A 17,526-nucleotide genomic window follows, 5' to 3' on the forward strand; every position below is an offset into this window, starting at 1 on the left:
TTGGAAAATGAGATGAAGCAGTTGTGAATCCTAGGCTGCTGTTCCACTCGATTGGCACGATTTACAAGGAGAATGAGTGCTTTTGGTTAGTAGTGACCCGTGGTGGCTAATAGTTATAAGCTGCAAATGGTAAAGTGAGCTGATTATATATATATATATATATATATATATTGATGAATAGAAAGATAGCTAGATAGACAGATCGATAGATATTTATTTCAATGAAATAATTTCTTCATAAAACTGATTGTTTTTGGCTAGGAATTTCTGTATTGTAATAATTTAGGAAAAAAGATTACTTGTCCTAACCAAAAGCAGCAATTCTGCCTATTACAATACTGAGAATTGATCGAGGGCATGCCTTAACCCCAGGGAGGTGAGCACTGTTTAACTGAAGCCAATAAGTCCTCGTTAGTATAGTGGTCAGTATCCCCGCCTGTCATGCGGGAGTCCGGGGTTCAATTCCCCGACGGGGAGGCGATTCCTTTTATTCACACAATTAAATAAAATGATGTACTTTCTAACATTGTAAAATATATCTGTCATTATCCTTGCCTATTCCGATTGAGAAAAAAGGTTGAATTCACTGATGGCCAAAATGCTTACTGATGTGTTAACTGAAATTCAGAATATGCTCTGAATATTTCAGCATGCACAGGCGTACCATCAAAACCAATTTACGTCTACAATCTGTTGGAAAATGAGATGAAGCAGTGGTGAATCCTAGGCTGCTGTTCCACTCGATTGGCACAATTTACAAGTAGAATGACTGCTTTTGGTTAGTAGTGACCCCTGGTGGCTAATAGTTATAAGCTGCAAATGGTAAAGTGAGCTGATTATATATATATATATATATAAATATATATATTGATGAATAGAAAGATAGCTAGATAGAAAGATCGATAGATATTTATTTCAATGAATATAATTTCTTCATAAAACTGATTGTTTTTGGCTAGGAATTTCTGTATTGTAATAATTTAGGAAAAAAGATTACTTGTCCTAACCAAAAGCAGCAATTCTGCCTATTACAATACTGAGAATTGATCGAGGGCATGCCTTAACCCCAGGGAGGTGAGCACTGTTTAACTGAAGCCAATAAGTCCTCGGTAGTATAGTGGTCAGTATCCCCGCCTGTCACGCCAGAGACCGGGGTTCAATTCCCCGACGGGGAGGCGATTCCTTTTATTCACACAATTAAATAAAATGATGTACTTTCTAACATTGTAAAATATATCTGTCATTATCCTTGCCTATTCCGATTGAGAAAAAAGGTTGAATTCACTGATGGCCAAAATGCTTACTGATGTGTTAACTGAAATTCAGAATATGATCTGAATATTTCAGCATGCACAGGCGTACCATCAAAACCAATTTACGTCTACAATCTGTTGGAAAATGAGATGAAGCAGTTGTGAATCCTAGGCTGCTGTTCCACTCGATTGGCACGATTTACAAGGAGAATGACTGCTTTTGGTTAGTAGTGACCCCTGGTGGCTAATAGTTATAAGCTGCAAATGGTAAAGTGAGCTGATTATATATATATATATATATAAATATTTATATTGATGAATAGAAAGATAGCTAGATAGACAGATCGATAGATATTTATTTCAATGAAATAATTTCTTCATAAAACTAATTGTTTTTGGCTAGGAATTTCTGTATTGTAATAATTTAGGAAAAAAGATTACTTGTCCTAACCAAAAGCAGCAATTCTGCCTATTACAATACTGAGAATTGATCGAGGGCATGCCTTAACCCCAGGGAGGTGAGCACTGTTTAACTGAAGCCAATAAGTCCTCGTTAGTATAGTGGTCAGTATCCCCGCCTGTCACGCGGGAGACCGGGGTTCAATTCCCCGACGGGGAGGCGATTCCTTTTATTCACACAATTAAATAAAATGATGTACTTTCTAACATTGTAAAATATATCTGTATTATCCTTGCCTATTCCGATTGAGAAAAAAGGTTGAATTCACTGATGGCCAAAATGCTTACTGATGTGTTAACTGAAATTCAGAATATGCTCTGAATATTTCAGCATGCACAGGCGTACCATCAAAACCAATTTACGTCTACAATCTGTTGGAAAATGAGATGAAGCAGTGGTGAATCCTAGGCTGCTGTTCCACTCGATTGGCACGATTTACAAGTAGAATGACTGCTTTTGGTTAGTAGTGACCCCTGGTGGCTAATAGTTATAAGCTGCAAATGGTAAAGTGAGCTGATTATATATATATATATATATATAAATATATATATTGATGAATAGAAAGATAGCTAGATAGACAGATCGATAGATATTTATTTCAATGAAATAATTTCTTCATAAAACTAATTGTTTTTGGCTAGGAATTCCTGTATTGTAATAATTTAGGAAAAAAGATTACTTGTCCTAACCAAAAGCAGCAATTCTGCCTATTACAATACTGAGAATTGATCGAGGGCATGCCTTAACCCCAGGGAGGTGAGCACTGTTTAACTGAAGCCAATAAGTCCTTGTTAGTATAGTGGTCAGTATCCCTGCCTGTCACGCGGGAGACCGGGGTTCAATTCCCCGACGGGGAGGCGATTCCTTTTATTCACACAATTAAATAAAATGATGTACTTTCTAACATTGTAAAATATATCTGTCATTATCCTTGCCTATTCCGATTGAGAAAAAAGGTTGAATTCACTGATGGCCAAAATGCTTACTGATGTGTTAACTGAAATTCAGAATATGCTCTGAATATTTCAGCATGCACAGGCGTACCATCAAAACCAATTTACGTCTACAATCTGTTGGAAAATGAGATGAAGCAGTGGTGAATCCTAGGCTGCTGTTCCACTCGATTGGCACGATTTACAAGGAGAATGACTGCTTTTGGTTAGTAGTGACCCGTGGTGGCTAATAGTTTTAAGCTGTAAATGGTAAAGTGAGCTGATTATATATATATATATATATATATATATATATATATATATATATATATATATATATATATATATATATATATATATATATATATATTGATGAATAGAAAGATAGCTAGATAGAAAGATCGATAGATATTTATTTCAATGAATATAATTTCTTCCTAAAACTGATTGTTTTTGGCTAGGAATTTCTGTATTGTAATAATTTAGGAAAAAAGATTACTTGTCCTAACCAAAAGCAGCAATTCTGCCTATTACAATACTGAGAATTGATCGAGGGCATGCCTTAACCCCAGGGAGGTGAGCACTGTTTAACTTAAGCCAATAAGTCCTCGTTAGTATAGTGGTCAATATCCCCGCCTGTCACGCCAGAGACCGGGGTTCAATTCCCCGACGGGGAGGCGTTTCCTTTTATTCACACAATTAAATAAAATGATGTACTTTCTAACATTGTAAAATATATCTGTCATTATCCTTGCCTATTCCGATTGAGAAAAAAGGTTGAATTCACTGATGGCCAAAATGCTTACTGATGTGTTAACTGAAATTCAGAATATGATCTGAATATTTCAGCATGCACAGGCGTACCATCAAAACCAATTTACGTCTACAATCTGTTGGAAAATGAGATGAAGCAGTTGTGAATCCTAGGCTGCTGTTCCACTCGATTGGCACGATTTACAAGGAGAATGAGTGCTTTTGGTTAGTAGTGACCCGTGGTGGCTAATAGTTATAAGCTGCAAATGGTAAAGTGAGCTGATTATATATATATATATATATATATATATTGATGAATAGAAAGATAGCTAGATAGACAGATCGATAGATATTTATTTCAATGAAATAATTTCTTCATAAAACTGATTGTTTTTGGCTAGGAATTTCTGTATTGTAATAATTTAGGAAAAAAGATTACTTGTCCTAACCAAAAGCAGCAATTCTGCCTATTACAATACTGAGAATTGATCGAGGGCATGCCTTAACCCCAGGGAGGTGAGCACTGTTTAACTGAAGCCAATAAGTCCTCGTTAGTATAGTGGTCAGTATCCCCGCCTGTCATGCGGGAGTCCGGGGTTCAATTCCCCGACGGGGAGGCGATTCCTTTTATTCACACAATTAAATAAAATGATGTACTTTCTAACATTGTAAAATATATCTGTCATTATCCTTGCCTATTCCGATTGAGAAAAAAGGTTGAATTCACTGATGGCCAAAATGCTTACTGATGTGTTAACTGAAATTCAGAATATGCTCTGAATATTTCAGCATGCACAGGCGTACCATCAAAACCAATTTACGTCTACAATCTGTTGGAAAATGAGATGAAGCAGTGGTGAATCCTAGGCTGCTGTTCCACTCGATTGGCACAATTTACAAGGAGAATGACTGCTTTTGGTTAGTAGTGACCCCTGGTGGCTAATAGTTATAAGCTGCAAATGGTAAAGTGAGCTGATTATATATATATATATATATAAATATTTATATTGATGAATAGAAAGATAGCTAGATAGACAGATCGATAGATATTTATTTCAATGAAATAATTTCTTCATAAAACTAATTGTTTTTGGCTAGGAATTTCTGTATTGTAATAATTTAGGAAAAAAGATTACTTGTCCTAACCAAAAGCAGCAATTCTGCCTATTACAATACTGAGAATTGATCGAGGGCATGCCTTAACCCCAGGGAGGTGAGCACTGTTTAACTGAAGCCAATAAGTCCTCGTTAGTATAGTGGTCAGTATCCCCGCCTGTCACGCGGGAGACCGGGGTTCAATTCCCCGACGGGGAGGTGATTCCTTTTATTCACACAATTAAATAAAATGATGTACTTTCTAACATTGTAAAATATATCTGTCATTATCCTTGCCTATTCCGATTGAGAAAAAAGGTTGAATTCACTGATGGCCAAAATGCTTACTGATGTGTTAACTGAAAATCAGAATATGCTCTGAATATTTCAGCATGCACAGGCGTACCATCAAAACCAATTTACGTCTACAATCTGTTGGAAAATGAGATGAAGCAGTGGTGAATCCTAGGCTGCTGTTCCACTCGATTGGCACGATTTACAAGTAGAATGACTGCATTTGGTTAGTAGTTACCCCTGGTGGCTAATAGTTATAAGCTGCAAATGGTAAAGTGAGCTGATTATATATATATATATATATAAATATATATATTGATGAATAGAAAGATAGCTAGATAGAAAGATCGATAGATATTTATTTCAATGAATATAATTTCTTCATAAAACTGATTGTTTTTGGCTAGGAATTTCTGTATTGTAATAATTTAGGAAAAAAGATTACTTGTCCTAACCAAAAGCAGCAATTCTGCCTATTACAATACTGAGAATTGATCGAGGGCATGCCTTAACCCCAGGGAGGTGAGCACTGTTTAACTTAAGCCAATAAGTCCTCGTTAGTATAGTGGTCAATATCCCCGCCTGTCACGCCAGAGACCGGGGTTCAATTCCCCGACGGGGAGGCGATTCCTTTTATTCACACATTTAAATAAAATGATGTACTTTCTAACATTGTAAAATATATCTGTCATTATCCTTGCCTATTCCGATTGAGAAAAAAGGTTGAATTCACTGATGGCCAAAATGCTTACTGATGTGTTAACTGAAATTCAGAATATGATCTGAATATTTCAGCATGCACAGGCGTACCATCAAAACCAATTTACGTCTACAATCTGTTGGAAAATGAGATGAAGCAGTTGTGAATCCTAGGCTGCTGTTCCACTCGATTGGCACGATTTACAAGGAGAATGAGTGCTTTTGGTTAGTAGTGACCCGTGGTGGCTAATAGTTATAAGCTGCAAATGGTAAAGTGAGCTGATTATATATATATATATATATATATATATTGATGAATAGAAAGATAGCTAGATAGACAGATCGATAGATATTTATTTCAATGAAATAATTTCTTCATAAAACTGATTGTTTTTGGCTAGGAATTTCTGTATTGTAATAATTTAGGAAAAAAGATTACTTGTCCTAACCAAAAGCAGCAATTCTGCCTATTACAATACTGAGAATTGATCGAGGGCATGCCTTAACCCCAGGGAGGTGAGCACTGTTTAACTGAAGCCAATAAGTCCTCGTTAGTATAGTGGTCAGTATCCCCGCCTGTCACGCGGGAGACCGGGGTTCAATTCCCCGACGGGGAGGCGATTCCTTTTATTCACACAATTAAATAAAATGATGTACTTTCTAACATTGTAAAATATATCTGTCATTATCCTTGCCTATTCCGATTGAGAAAAAAGGTTGAATTCACTGATGGCCAAAATGCTTACTGATGTGTTAACTGAAATTCAGAATATGCTCTGAATATTTCAGCATGCACAGGCGTACCATCAAAACCAATTTACGTCTACAATCTGTTGGAAAATGAGATGAAGCAGTGGTGAATCCTAGGCTGCTGTTCCACTCGATTGGCACGATTTACAAGGAGAATGACTGCTTTTGGTTAGTAGTGACCCGTGGTGGCTAATAGTTTTAAGCTGTAAATGGTAAAGTGAGCTGATTATATATATATATATATATATATATATATATATATATATATATATATATATATATATTGATGAATAGAAAGATAGCTAGATAGAAAGATCGATAGATATTTATTTCAATGAATATAATTTCTTCCTAAAACTGATTGTTTTTGGCTAGGAATTTCTGTATTGTAATAATTTAGGAAAAAAGATTACTTGTCCTAACCAAAAGCAGCAATTCTGCCTATTACAATACTGAGAATTGATCGAGGGCATGCCTTAACCCCAGGGAGGTGAGCACTGTTTAACTTAAGCCAATAGGTCCTCGTTAGTATAGTGGTCAATATCCCCGCCTGTCACGCCAGAGACCGGGGTTCAATTCCCCGACGGGGAGGCGATTCCTTTTATTCACACAATTAAATAAAATGATGTACTTTCTAACATTGTAAAATATATCTGTCATTATCCTTGCCTATTCCGATTGAGAAAAAAGGTTGAATTCACTGATGGCCAAAATGCTTACTGATGTGTTAACTGAAATTCAGAATATGATCTGAATATTTCAGCATGCACAGGCGTACCATCAAAACCAATTTACGTCTACAATCTGTTGGAAAATGAGATGAAGCAGTTGTGAATCCTAGGCTGCTGTTCCACTCGATTGGCACGATTTACAAGGAGAATGAGTGCTTTTGGTTAGTAGTGACCCCTGGTGGCTAATAGTTATAAGCTGCAAATGGTAAAGTGAGCTGATTATATATATATATATATATAAATATTTATATTGATGAATAGAAAGATAGCTAGATAGACAGATCGATAGATATTTATTTCAATGAAATAATTTCTTCATAAAACTAATTGTTTTTGGCTAGGAATTTCTGTATTGTAATAATTTAGGAAAAAAGATTACTTGTCCTAACCAAAAGCAGCAATTCTGCCTATTACAATACTGAGAATTGATCGAGGGCATGCCTTAACCCCAGGGAGGTGAGCACTGTTTAACTGAAGCCAATAAGTCCTCGTTAGTATAGTGGTCAGTATCCCCGCCTGTCACGCGGGAGACCGGGGTTCAATTCCCCGACGGGGAGGCGATTCCTTTTATTCACACAATTAAATAAAATGATGTACTTTCTAACATTGTAAAATATATCTGTCATTATCCTTGCCTATTCCGATTGAGAAAAAAGGTTGAATTCACTGATGGCCAAAATGCTTACTGATGTGTTAACTGAAATTCAGAATATGCTCTGAATATTTCAGCATGCACAGGCGTACCATCAAAACCAATTTACGTCTACAATCTGTTGGAAAATGAGATGAAGCAGTGGTGAATCCTAGGCTGCTGTTCCACTCGATTGGCACGATTTACAAGTAGAATGACTGCTTTTGGTTAGTAGTGACCCCTGGTGGCTAATAGTTATAAGCTGCAAATGGTAAAGTGAGCTGATTATATATATATATATATATATAAATATATATATTGATGAATAGAAAGATAGCTAGATAGACAGATCGATAGATATTTATTTCAATGAAATAATTTCTTCATAAAACTAATTGTTTTTGGCTAGGAATTCCTGTATTGTAATAATTTAGGAAAAAAGATTACTTGTCCTAACCAAAAGCAGCAATTCTGCCTATTACAATACTGAGAATTGATCGAGGGCATGCCTTAACCCCAGGGAGGTGAGCACTGTTTAACTGAAGCCAATAAGTCCTTGTTAGTATAGTGGTCAGTATCCCTGCCTGTCACGCGGGAGACCGGGGTTCAATTCCCCGACGGGGAGGCGATTCCTTTTATTCACACAATTAAATAAAATGATGTACTTTCTAACATTGTAAAATATATCTGTCATTATCCTTGCCTATTCCGATTGAGAAAAAAGGTTGAATTCACTGATGGCCAAAATGCTTACTGATGTGTTAACTGAAATTCAGAATATGCTCTGAATATTTCAGCATGCACAGGCGTACCATCAAAACCAATTTACGTCTACAATCTGTTGGAAAATGAGATGAAGCAGTGGTGAATCCTAGGCTGCTGTTCCACTCGATTGGCACGATTTACAAGGAGAATGACTGCTTTTGGTTAGTAGTGACCCGTGGTGGCTAATAGTTTTAAGCTGTAAATGGTAAAGTGAGCTGATTATATATATATATATATATATATATATATATATATATATATATATATATATATATATATATATATATATATATATATATATATATATATATATATATTGATGAATAGAAAGATAGCTAGATAGAAAGATCGATAGATATTTATTTCAATGAATATAATTTCTTCCTAAAACTGATTGTTTTTGGCTAGGAATTTCTGTATTGTAATAATTTAGGAAAAAAGATTACTTGTCCTAACCAAAAGCAGCAATTCTGCCTATTACAATACTGAGAATTGATCGAGGGCATGCCTTAACCCCAGGGAGGTGAGCACTGTTTAACTTAAGCCAATAAGTCCTCGTTAGTATAGTGGTCAATATCCCCGCCTGTCACGCCAGAGACCGGGGTTCAATTCCCCGACGGGGAGGCGTTTCCTTTTATTCACACAATTAAATAAAATGATGTACTTTCTAACATTGTAAAATATATCTGTCATTATCCTTGCCTATTCCGATTGAGAAAAAAGGTTGAATTCACTGATGGCCAAAATGCTTACTGATGTGTTAACTGAAATTCAGAATATGATCTGAATATTTCAGCATGCACAGGCGTACCATCAAAACCAATTTACGTCTACAATCTGTTGGAAAATGAGATGAAGCAGTTGTGAATCCTAGGCTGCTGTTCCACTCGATTGGCACGATTTACAAGGAGAATGAGTGCTTTTGGTTAGTAGTGACCCATGGTGGCTAATAGTTATAAGCTGCAAATGGTAAAGTGAGCTGATTATATATATATATATATATATATATATTGATGAATAGAAAGATAGCTAGATAGACAGATCGATAGATATTTATTTCAATGAAATAATTTCTTCATAAAACTGATTGTTTTTGGCTAGGAATTTCTGTATTGTAATAATTTAGGAAAAAAGATTACTTGTCCTAACCAAAAGCAGCAATTCTGCCTATTACAATACTGAGAATTGATCGAGGGCATGCCTTAACCCCAGGGAGGTGAGCACTGTTTAACTGAAGCCAATAAGTCCTCGTTAGTATAGTGGTCAGTATCCCCGCCTGTCATGCGGGAGTCCGGGGTTCAATTCCCCGACGGGGAGGCGATTCCTTTTATTCACACAATTAAATAAAATGATGTACTTTCTAACATTGTAAAATATATCTGTCATTATCCTTGCCTATTCCGATTGAGAAAAAAGGTTGAATTCACTGATGGCCAAAATGCTTACTGATGTGTTAACTGAAATTCAGAATATGCTCTGAATATTTCAGCATGCACAGGCGTACCATCAAAACCAATTTACGTCTACAATCTGTTGGAAAATGAGATGAAGCAGTGGTGAATCCTAGGCTGCTGTTCCACTCGATTGGCACAATTTACAAGTAGAATGACTGCTTTTGGTTAGTAGTGACCCCTGGTGGCTAATAGTTATAAGCTGCAAATGGTAAAGTGAGCTGATTATATATATATATATATATAAATATATATATTGATGAATAGAAAGATAGCTAGATAGAAAGATCGATAGATATTTATTTCAATGAATATAATTTCTTCATAAAACTGATTGTTTTTGGCTAGGAATTTCTGTATTGTAATAATTTAGGAAAAAAGATTACTTGTCCTAACCAAAAGCAGCAATTCTGCCTATTACAATACTGAGAATTGATCGAGGGCATGCCTTAACCCCAGGGAGGTGAGCACTGTTTAACTGAAGCCAATAAGTCCTCGGTAGTATAGTGGTCAGTATCCCCGCCTGTCACGCCAGAGACCGGGGTTCAATTCCCCGACGGGGAGGCGATTCCTTTTATTCACACAATTAAATAAAATGATGTACTTTCTAACATTGTAAAATATATCTGTCATTATCCTTGCCTATTCCGATTGAGAAAAAAGGTTGAATTCACTGATGGCCAAAATGCTTACTGATGTGTTAACTGAAATTCAGAATATGATCTGAATATTTCAGCATGCACAGGCGTACCATCAAAACCAATTTACGTCTACAATCTGTTGGAAAATGAGATGAAGCAGTTGTGAATCCTAGGCTGCTGTTCCACTCGATTGGCACGATTTACAAGGAGAATGACTGCTTTTGGTTAGTAGTGACCCCTGGTGGCTAATAGTTATAAGCTGCAAATGGTAAAGTGAGCTGATTATATATATATATATATATAAATATTTATATTGATGAATAGAAAGATAGCTAGATAGACAGATCGATAGATATTTATTTCAATGAAATAATTTCTTCATAAAACTAATTGTTTTTGGCTAGGAATTTCTGTATTGTAATAATTTAGGAAAAAAGATTACTTGTCCTAACCAAAAGCAGCAATTCTGCCTATTACAATACTGAGAATTGATCGAGGGCATGCCTTAACCCCAGGGAGGTGAGCACTGTTTAACTGAAGCCAATAAGTCCTCGTTAGTATAGTGGTCAGTATCCCCGCCTGTCACGCGGGAGACCGGGGTTCAATTCCCCGACGGGGAGGTGATTCCTTTTATTCACACAATTAAATAAAATGATGTACTTTCTAACATTGTAAAATATATCTGTCATTATCCTTGCCTATTCCGATTGAGAAAAAAGGTTGAATTCACTGATGGCCAAAATGCTTACTGATGTGTTAACTGAAAATCAGAATATGCTCTGAATATTTCAGCATGCACAGGCGTACCATCAAAACCAATTTACGTCTACAATCTGTTGGAAAATGAGATGAAGCAGTGGTGAATCCTAGGCTGCTGTTCCACTCGATTGGCACGATTTACAAGTAGAATGACTGCATTTGGTTAGTAGTTACCCCTGGTGGCTAATAGTTATAAGCTGCAAATGGTAAAGTGAGCTGATTATATATATATATATATATAAATATATATATTGATGAATAGAAAGATAGCTAGATAGAAAGATCGATAGATATTTATTTCAATGAATATAATTTCTTCATAAAACTGATTGTTTTTGGCTAGGAATTTCTGTATTGTAATAATTTAGGAAAAAAGATTACTTGTCCTAACCAAAAGCAGCAATTCTGCCTATTACAATACTGAGAATTGATCGAGGGCATGCCTTAACCCCAGGGAGGTGAGCACTGTTTAACTGAAGCCAATAAGTCCTCGTTAGTATAGTGGTCAGTATCCCCGCCTGTCATGCGGGAGTCCGGGGTTCAATTCCCCGACGGGGAGGCGATTCCTTTTATTCACACAATTAAATAAAATGATGTACTTTCTAACATTGTAAAATATATCTGTCATTATCCTTGCCTATTCCGATTGAGAAAAAAGGTTGAATTCACTGATGGCCAAAATGCTTACTGATGTGTTAACTGAAATTCAGAATATGCTCTGAATATTTCAGCATGCACAGGCGTACCATCAAAACCAATTTACGTCTACAATCTGTTGGAAAATGAGATGAAGCAGTGGTGAATCCTAGGCTGCTGTTCCACTCGATTGGCACAATTTACAAGTAGAATGACTGCTTTTGGTTAGTAGTGACCCCTGGTGGCTAATAGTTATAAGCTGCAAATGGTAAAGTGAGCTGATTATATATATATATATATATAAATATATATATTGATGAATAGAAAGATAGCTAGATAGAAAGATCGATAGATATTTATTTCAATGAATATAATTTCTTCATAAAACTGATTGTTTTTGGCTAGGAATTTCTGTATTGTAATAATTTAGGAAAAAAGATTACTTGTCCTAACCAAAAGCAGCAATTCTGCCTATTACAATACTGAGAATTGATCGAGGGCATGCCTTAACCCCAGGGAGGTGAGCACTGTTTAACTGAAGCCAATAAGTCCTCGGTAGTATAGTGGTCAGTATCCCCGCCTGTCACGCCAGAGACCGGGGTTCAATTCCCCGACGGGGAGGCGATTCCTTTTATTCACACAATTAAATAAAATGATGTACTTTCTAACATTGTAAAATATATCTGTCATTATCCTTGCCTATTCCGATTGAGAAAAAAGGTTGAATTCACTGATGGCCAAAATGCTTACTGATGTGTTAACTGAAATTCAGAATATGATCTGAATATTTCAGCATGCACAGGCGTACCATCAAAACCAATTTACGTCTACAATCTGTTGGAAAATGAGATGAAGCAGTTGTGAATCCTAGGCTGCTGTTCCACTCGATTGGCACGATTTACAAGGAGAATGACTGCTTTTGGTTAGTAGTGACCCCTGGTGGCTAATAGTTATAAGCTGCAAATGGTAAAGTGAGCTGATTATATATATATATATATATAAATATTTATATTGATGAATAGAAAGATAGCTAGATAGACAGATCGATAGATATTTATTTCAATGAAATAATTTCTTCATAAAACTAATTGTTTTTGGCTAGGAATTTCTGTATTGTAATAATTTAGGAAAAAAGATTACTTGTCCTAACCAAAAGCAGCAATTCTGCCTATTACAATACTGAGAATTGATCGAGGGCATGCCTTAACCCCAGGGAGGTGAGCACTGTTTAACTGAAGCCAATAAGTCCTCGTTAGTATAGTGGTCAGTATCCCCGCCTGTCACGCGGGAGACCGGGGTTCAATTCCCCGACGGGGAGGTGATTCCTTTTATTCACACAATTAAATAAAATGATGTACTTTCTAACATTGTAAAATATATCTGTCATTATCCTTGCCTATTCCGATTGAGAAAAAAGGTTGAATTCACTGATGGCCAAAATGCTTACTGATGTGTTAACTGAAAATCAGAATATGCTCTGAATATTTCAGCATGCACAGGCGTACCATCAAAACCAATTTACGTCTACAATCTGTTGGAAAATGAGATGAAGCAGTGGTGAATCCTAGGCTGCTGTTCCACTCGATTGGCACGATTTACAAGTAGAATGACTGCATTTGGTTAGTAGTTACCCCTGGTGGCTAATAGTTATAAGCTGCAAATGGTAAAGTGAGCTGATTATATATATATATATATATAAATATATATATTGATGAATAGAAAGATAGCTAGATAGAAAGATCGATAGATATTTATTTCAATGAATATAATTTCTTCATAAAACTGATTGTTTTTGGCTAGGAATTTCTGTATTGTAATAATTTAGGAAAAAAGATTACTTGTCCTAACCAAAAGCAGCAATTCTGCCTATTACAATACTGAGAATTGATCGAGGGCATGCCTTAACCCCAGGGAGGTGAGCACTGTTTAACTTAAGCCAATAAGTCCTCGTTAGTATAGTGGTCAATATCCCCGCCTGTCACGCCAGAGACCGGGGTTCAATTCCCCGACGGGGAGGCGATTCCTTTTATTCACACATTTAAATAAAATGATGTACTTTCTAACATTGTAAAATATATCTGTCATTATCCTTGCCTATTCCGATTGAGAAAAAAGGTTGAATTCACTGATGGCCAAAATGCTTACTGATGTGTTAACTGAAATTCAGAATATGATCTGAATATTTCAGCATGCACAGGCGTACCATCAAAACCAATTTACGTCTACAATCTGTTGGAAAATGAGATGAAGCAGTTGTGAATCCTAGGCTGCTGTTCCACTCGATTGGCACGATTTACAAGGAGAATGAGTGCTTTTGGTTAGTAGTGACCCGTGGTGGCTAATAGTTATAAGCTGCAAATGGTAAAGTGAGCTGATTATATATATATATATATATATATATATTGATGAATAGAAAGATAGCTAGATAGACAGATCGATAGATATTTATTTCAATGAAATAATTTCTTCATAAAACTGATTGTTTTTGGCTAGGAATTTCTGTATTGTAATAATTTAGGAAAAAAGATTACTTGTCCTAACCAAAAGCAGCAATTCTGCCTATTACAATACTGAGAATTGATCGAGGGCATGCCTTAACCCCAGGGAGGTGAGCACTGTTTAACTGAAGCCAATAAGTCCTCGTTAGTATAGTGGTCAGTATCCCCGCCTGTCACGCGGGAGACCGGGGTTCAATTCCCCGACGGGGAGGCGATTCCTTTTATTCACACAATTAAATAAAATGATGTACTTTCTAACATTGTAAAATATATCTGTCATTATCCTTGCCTATTCCGATTGAGAAAAAAGGTTGAATTCACTGATGGCCAAAATGCTTACTGATGTGTTAACTGAAATTCAGAATATGCTCTGAATATTTCAGCATGCACAGGCGTACCATCAAAACCAATTTACGTCTACAATCTGTTGGAAAATGAGATGAAGCAGTGGTGAATCCTAGGCTGCTGTTCCACTCGATTGGCACGATTTACAAGGAGAATGACTGCTTTTGGTTAGTAGTGACCCGTGGTGGCTAATAGTTTTAAGCTGTAAATGGTAAAGTGAGCTGATTATATATATATATATATATATATATATATATATATATATATATATATATATATATATTGATGAATAGAAAGATAGCTAGATAGAAAGATCGATAGATATTTATTTCAATGAATATAATTTCTTCCTAAAACTGATTGTTTTTGGCTAGGAATTTCTGTATTGTAATAATTTAGGAAAAAAGATTACTTGTCCTAACCAAAAGCAGCAATTCTGCCTATTACAATACTGAGAATTGATCGAGGGCATGCCTTAACCCCAGGGAGGTGAGCACTGTTTAACTTAAGCCAATAGGTCCTCGTTAGTATAGTGGTCAATATCCCCGCCTGTCACGCCAGAGACCGGGGTTCAATTCCCCGACGGGGAGGCGATTCCTTTTATTCACACAATTAAATAAAATGATGTACTTTCTAACATTGTAAAATATATCTGTCATTATCCTTGCCTATTCCGATTGAGAAAAAAGGTTGAATTCACTGATGGCCAAAATGCTTACTGATGTGTTAACTGAAATTCAGAATATGATCTGAATATTTCAGCATGCACAGGCGTACCATCAAAACCAATTTACGTCTACAATCTGTTGGAAAATGAGATGAAGCAGTTGTGAATCCTAGGCTGCTGTTCCACTCGATTGGCACGATTTACAAGGAGAATGAGTGCTTTTGGTTAGTAGTGACCCGTGGTGGCTAATAGTTATAAGCTGCAAATGGTAAAGTGAGCTGATTATATATATATATATATATATATATATTGATGAATAGAAAGATAGCTAGATAGACAGATCGATAGATATTTATTTCAATGAAATAATTTCTTCATAAAACTGATTGTTTTTGGCTAGGAATTTCTGTATTGTAATAATTTAGGAAAAAAGATTACTTGTCCTAACCAAAAGCAGCAATTCTGCCTATTACAATACTGAGAATTGATCGAGGGCATGCCTTAACCCCAGGGAGGTGAGCACTGTTTAACTGAAGCCAATAAGTCCTTGTTAGTATAGTGGTCAGTATCCCTGCCTGTCACACGGGAGACCGGGGTTCAATTCCCCGACGGGGAGGCGATTCCTTTTATTCACACAATTAAATAAAATGATGTACTTTCTAACATTGTAAAATATATCTGTCATTATCCTTGCCTATTCCGATTGAGAAAAAAGGTTGAATTCACTGATGGCCAAAATGCTTACTGATGTGTTAACTGAAATTCAGAATATGCTCTGAATATTTCAGCATGCACAGGCGTACCATCAAAACCAATTTACGTCTACAATCTGTTGGAAAATGAGATGAAGCAGTGGTGAATCCTAGGCTGCTGTTCCACTCGATTGGCACGATTTACAAGGAGAATGACTGCTTTTGGTTAGTAGTGACCCGTGGTGGCTAATAGTTTTAAGCTGTAAATGGTAAAGTGAGCTGATTATATATATATATATATATATATATATATATATATATATATATATATATATATATATATATATATATATATATATATATATATATTGATGAATAGAAAGATAGCTAGATAGAAAGATCGATAGATATTTATTTCAATGAATATAATTTCTTCCTAGAACTGATTGTTTTTGGCTAGGAATTTCTGTATTGTAATAATTTAGGAAAAAAGATTACTTGTCCTAACCAAAAGCAGCAATTCTGCCTATTACAATACTGAGAATTGATCGAGGGCATGCCTTAACCCCAGGGAGGTGAGCACTGTTTAACTTAAGCCAATAAGTCCTCGTTAGTATAGTGGTCAATATCCCCGCCTGTCACGCCAGAGACCGGGGTTCAATTCCCCGACGGGGAGGCGATTCCTTTTATTCACACAATTAAATAAAATGATGTACTTTCTAACATTGTAAAATATATCTGTCATTATCCTTGCCTATTCCGATTGAGAAAAAAGGTTGAATTCACTGATGGCCAAAATGCTTACTGATGTGTTAACTGAAATTCAGAATATGATCTGAATATTTCAGCATGCACAGGCGTACCATCAAAACCAATTTACGTCTACAATCTGTTGGAAAATGAGATGAAGCAGTTGTGAATCCTAGGCTGCTGTTCCACTCGATTGGCACGATTTACAAGGAGAATGAGTGCTTTTGGTTAGTAGTGACCCGTGGTGGCTAATAGTTATAAGCTGCAAATGGTAAAGTGAGCTGATTATATATATATATATATATATATATATTGATGAATAGAAAGATAGCTAGATAGACAGATCGATAGATATTTATTTCAATGAAATAATTTCTTCATAAAACTGATTGTTTTTGGCTAGGAATTTCTGTATTGTAATAATTTAGGAAAAAAGATTACTTGTCCTAACCAAAAGCAGCAATTCTGCCTATTACAATACTGAGAATTGATCGAGGGCATGCCTTAACCCCAGGGAGGTGAGCACTGTTTAACTGAAGCCAATAAGTCCTCGTTAGTATAGTGGTCAGTATCCCCGCCTGTCATGCGGGAGACCGGGGTTCAATTCCCCGACGGGGAGGCGATTCCTTTTATTCACACAATTAAATAAAATGATGTACTTTCTAACATTGTAAAATATATCTGTCATTATCCTTGCCTATTCCGATTGAGAAAAAAGGTTGAA

The 17,526-nt window shown here is 36.1% G+C and overlaps 7 non-coding genes across 7 annotated transcripts; all 7 read left to right on the forward strand.

The window, feature by feature from the left end:
• The first annotated feature begins 1,800 nt into the window (after window positions 1-1,800).
• Window positions 1,801-1,872, forward strand: TRNAD-GUC (transfer RNA aspartic acid (anticodon GUC)). The gene has a single exon. It is a non-coding gene; the product is annotated as a tRNA-Asp (tRNA).
• A 2,768-nt stretch (window positions 1,873-4,640) lies between these two features.
• TRNAD-GUC (transfer RNA aspartic acid (anticodon GUC)) lies at window positions 4,641-4,712 on the forward strand. The gene has a single exon. It is a non-coding gene; the product is annotated as a tRNA-Asp (tRNA).
• A 1,319-nt stretch (window positions 4,713-6,031) lies between these two features.
• On the forward strand, window positions 6,032-6,103 carry TRNAD-GUC (transfer RNA aspartic acid (anticodon GUC)). The gene has a single exon. It is a non-coding gene; the product is annotated as a tRNA-Asp (tRNA).
• A 1,349-nt stretch (window positions 6,104-7,452) lies between these two features.
• On the forward strand, window positions 7,453-7,524 carry TRNAD-GUC (transfer RNA aspartic acid (anticodon GUC)). Its single transcript has one exon. It is a non-coding gene; the product is annotated as a tRNA-Asp (tRNA).
• Window positions 7,525-11,003: 3,479 nt separating this feature from the next.
• TRNAD-GUC (transfer RNA aspartic acid (anticodon GUC)) lies at window positions 11,004-11,075 on the forward strand. The gene has a single exon. It is a non-coding gene; the product is annotated as a tRNA-Asp (tRNA).
• Window positions 11,076-13,096: 2,021 nt separating this feature from the next.
• TRNAD-GUC (transfer RNA aspartic acid (anticodon GUC)) lies at window positions 13,097-13,168 on the forward strand. The gene has a single exon. It is a non-coding gene; the product is annotated as a tRNA-Asp (tRNA).
• A 1,319-nt stretch (window positions 13,169-14,487) lies between these two features.
• Window positions 14,488-14,559, forward strand: TRNAD-GUC (transfer RNA aspartic acid (anticodon GUC)). Its single transcript has one exon. It is a non-coding gene; the product is annotated as a tRNA-Asp (tRNA).
• The last annotated feature ends 2,967 nt before the right edge of the window (window positions 14,560-17,526 follow it).

Source organism: Lissotriton vulgaris, chromosome 1_1 (assembly GCF_964263255.1).
Source record: "Lissotriton vulgaris chromosome 1_1, aLisVul1.2, whole genome shotgun sequence".
Taxonomy (NCBI): Eukaryota; Metazoa; Chordata; class Amphibia; order Caudata; family Salamandridae; genus Lissotriton; species Lissotriton vulgaris.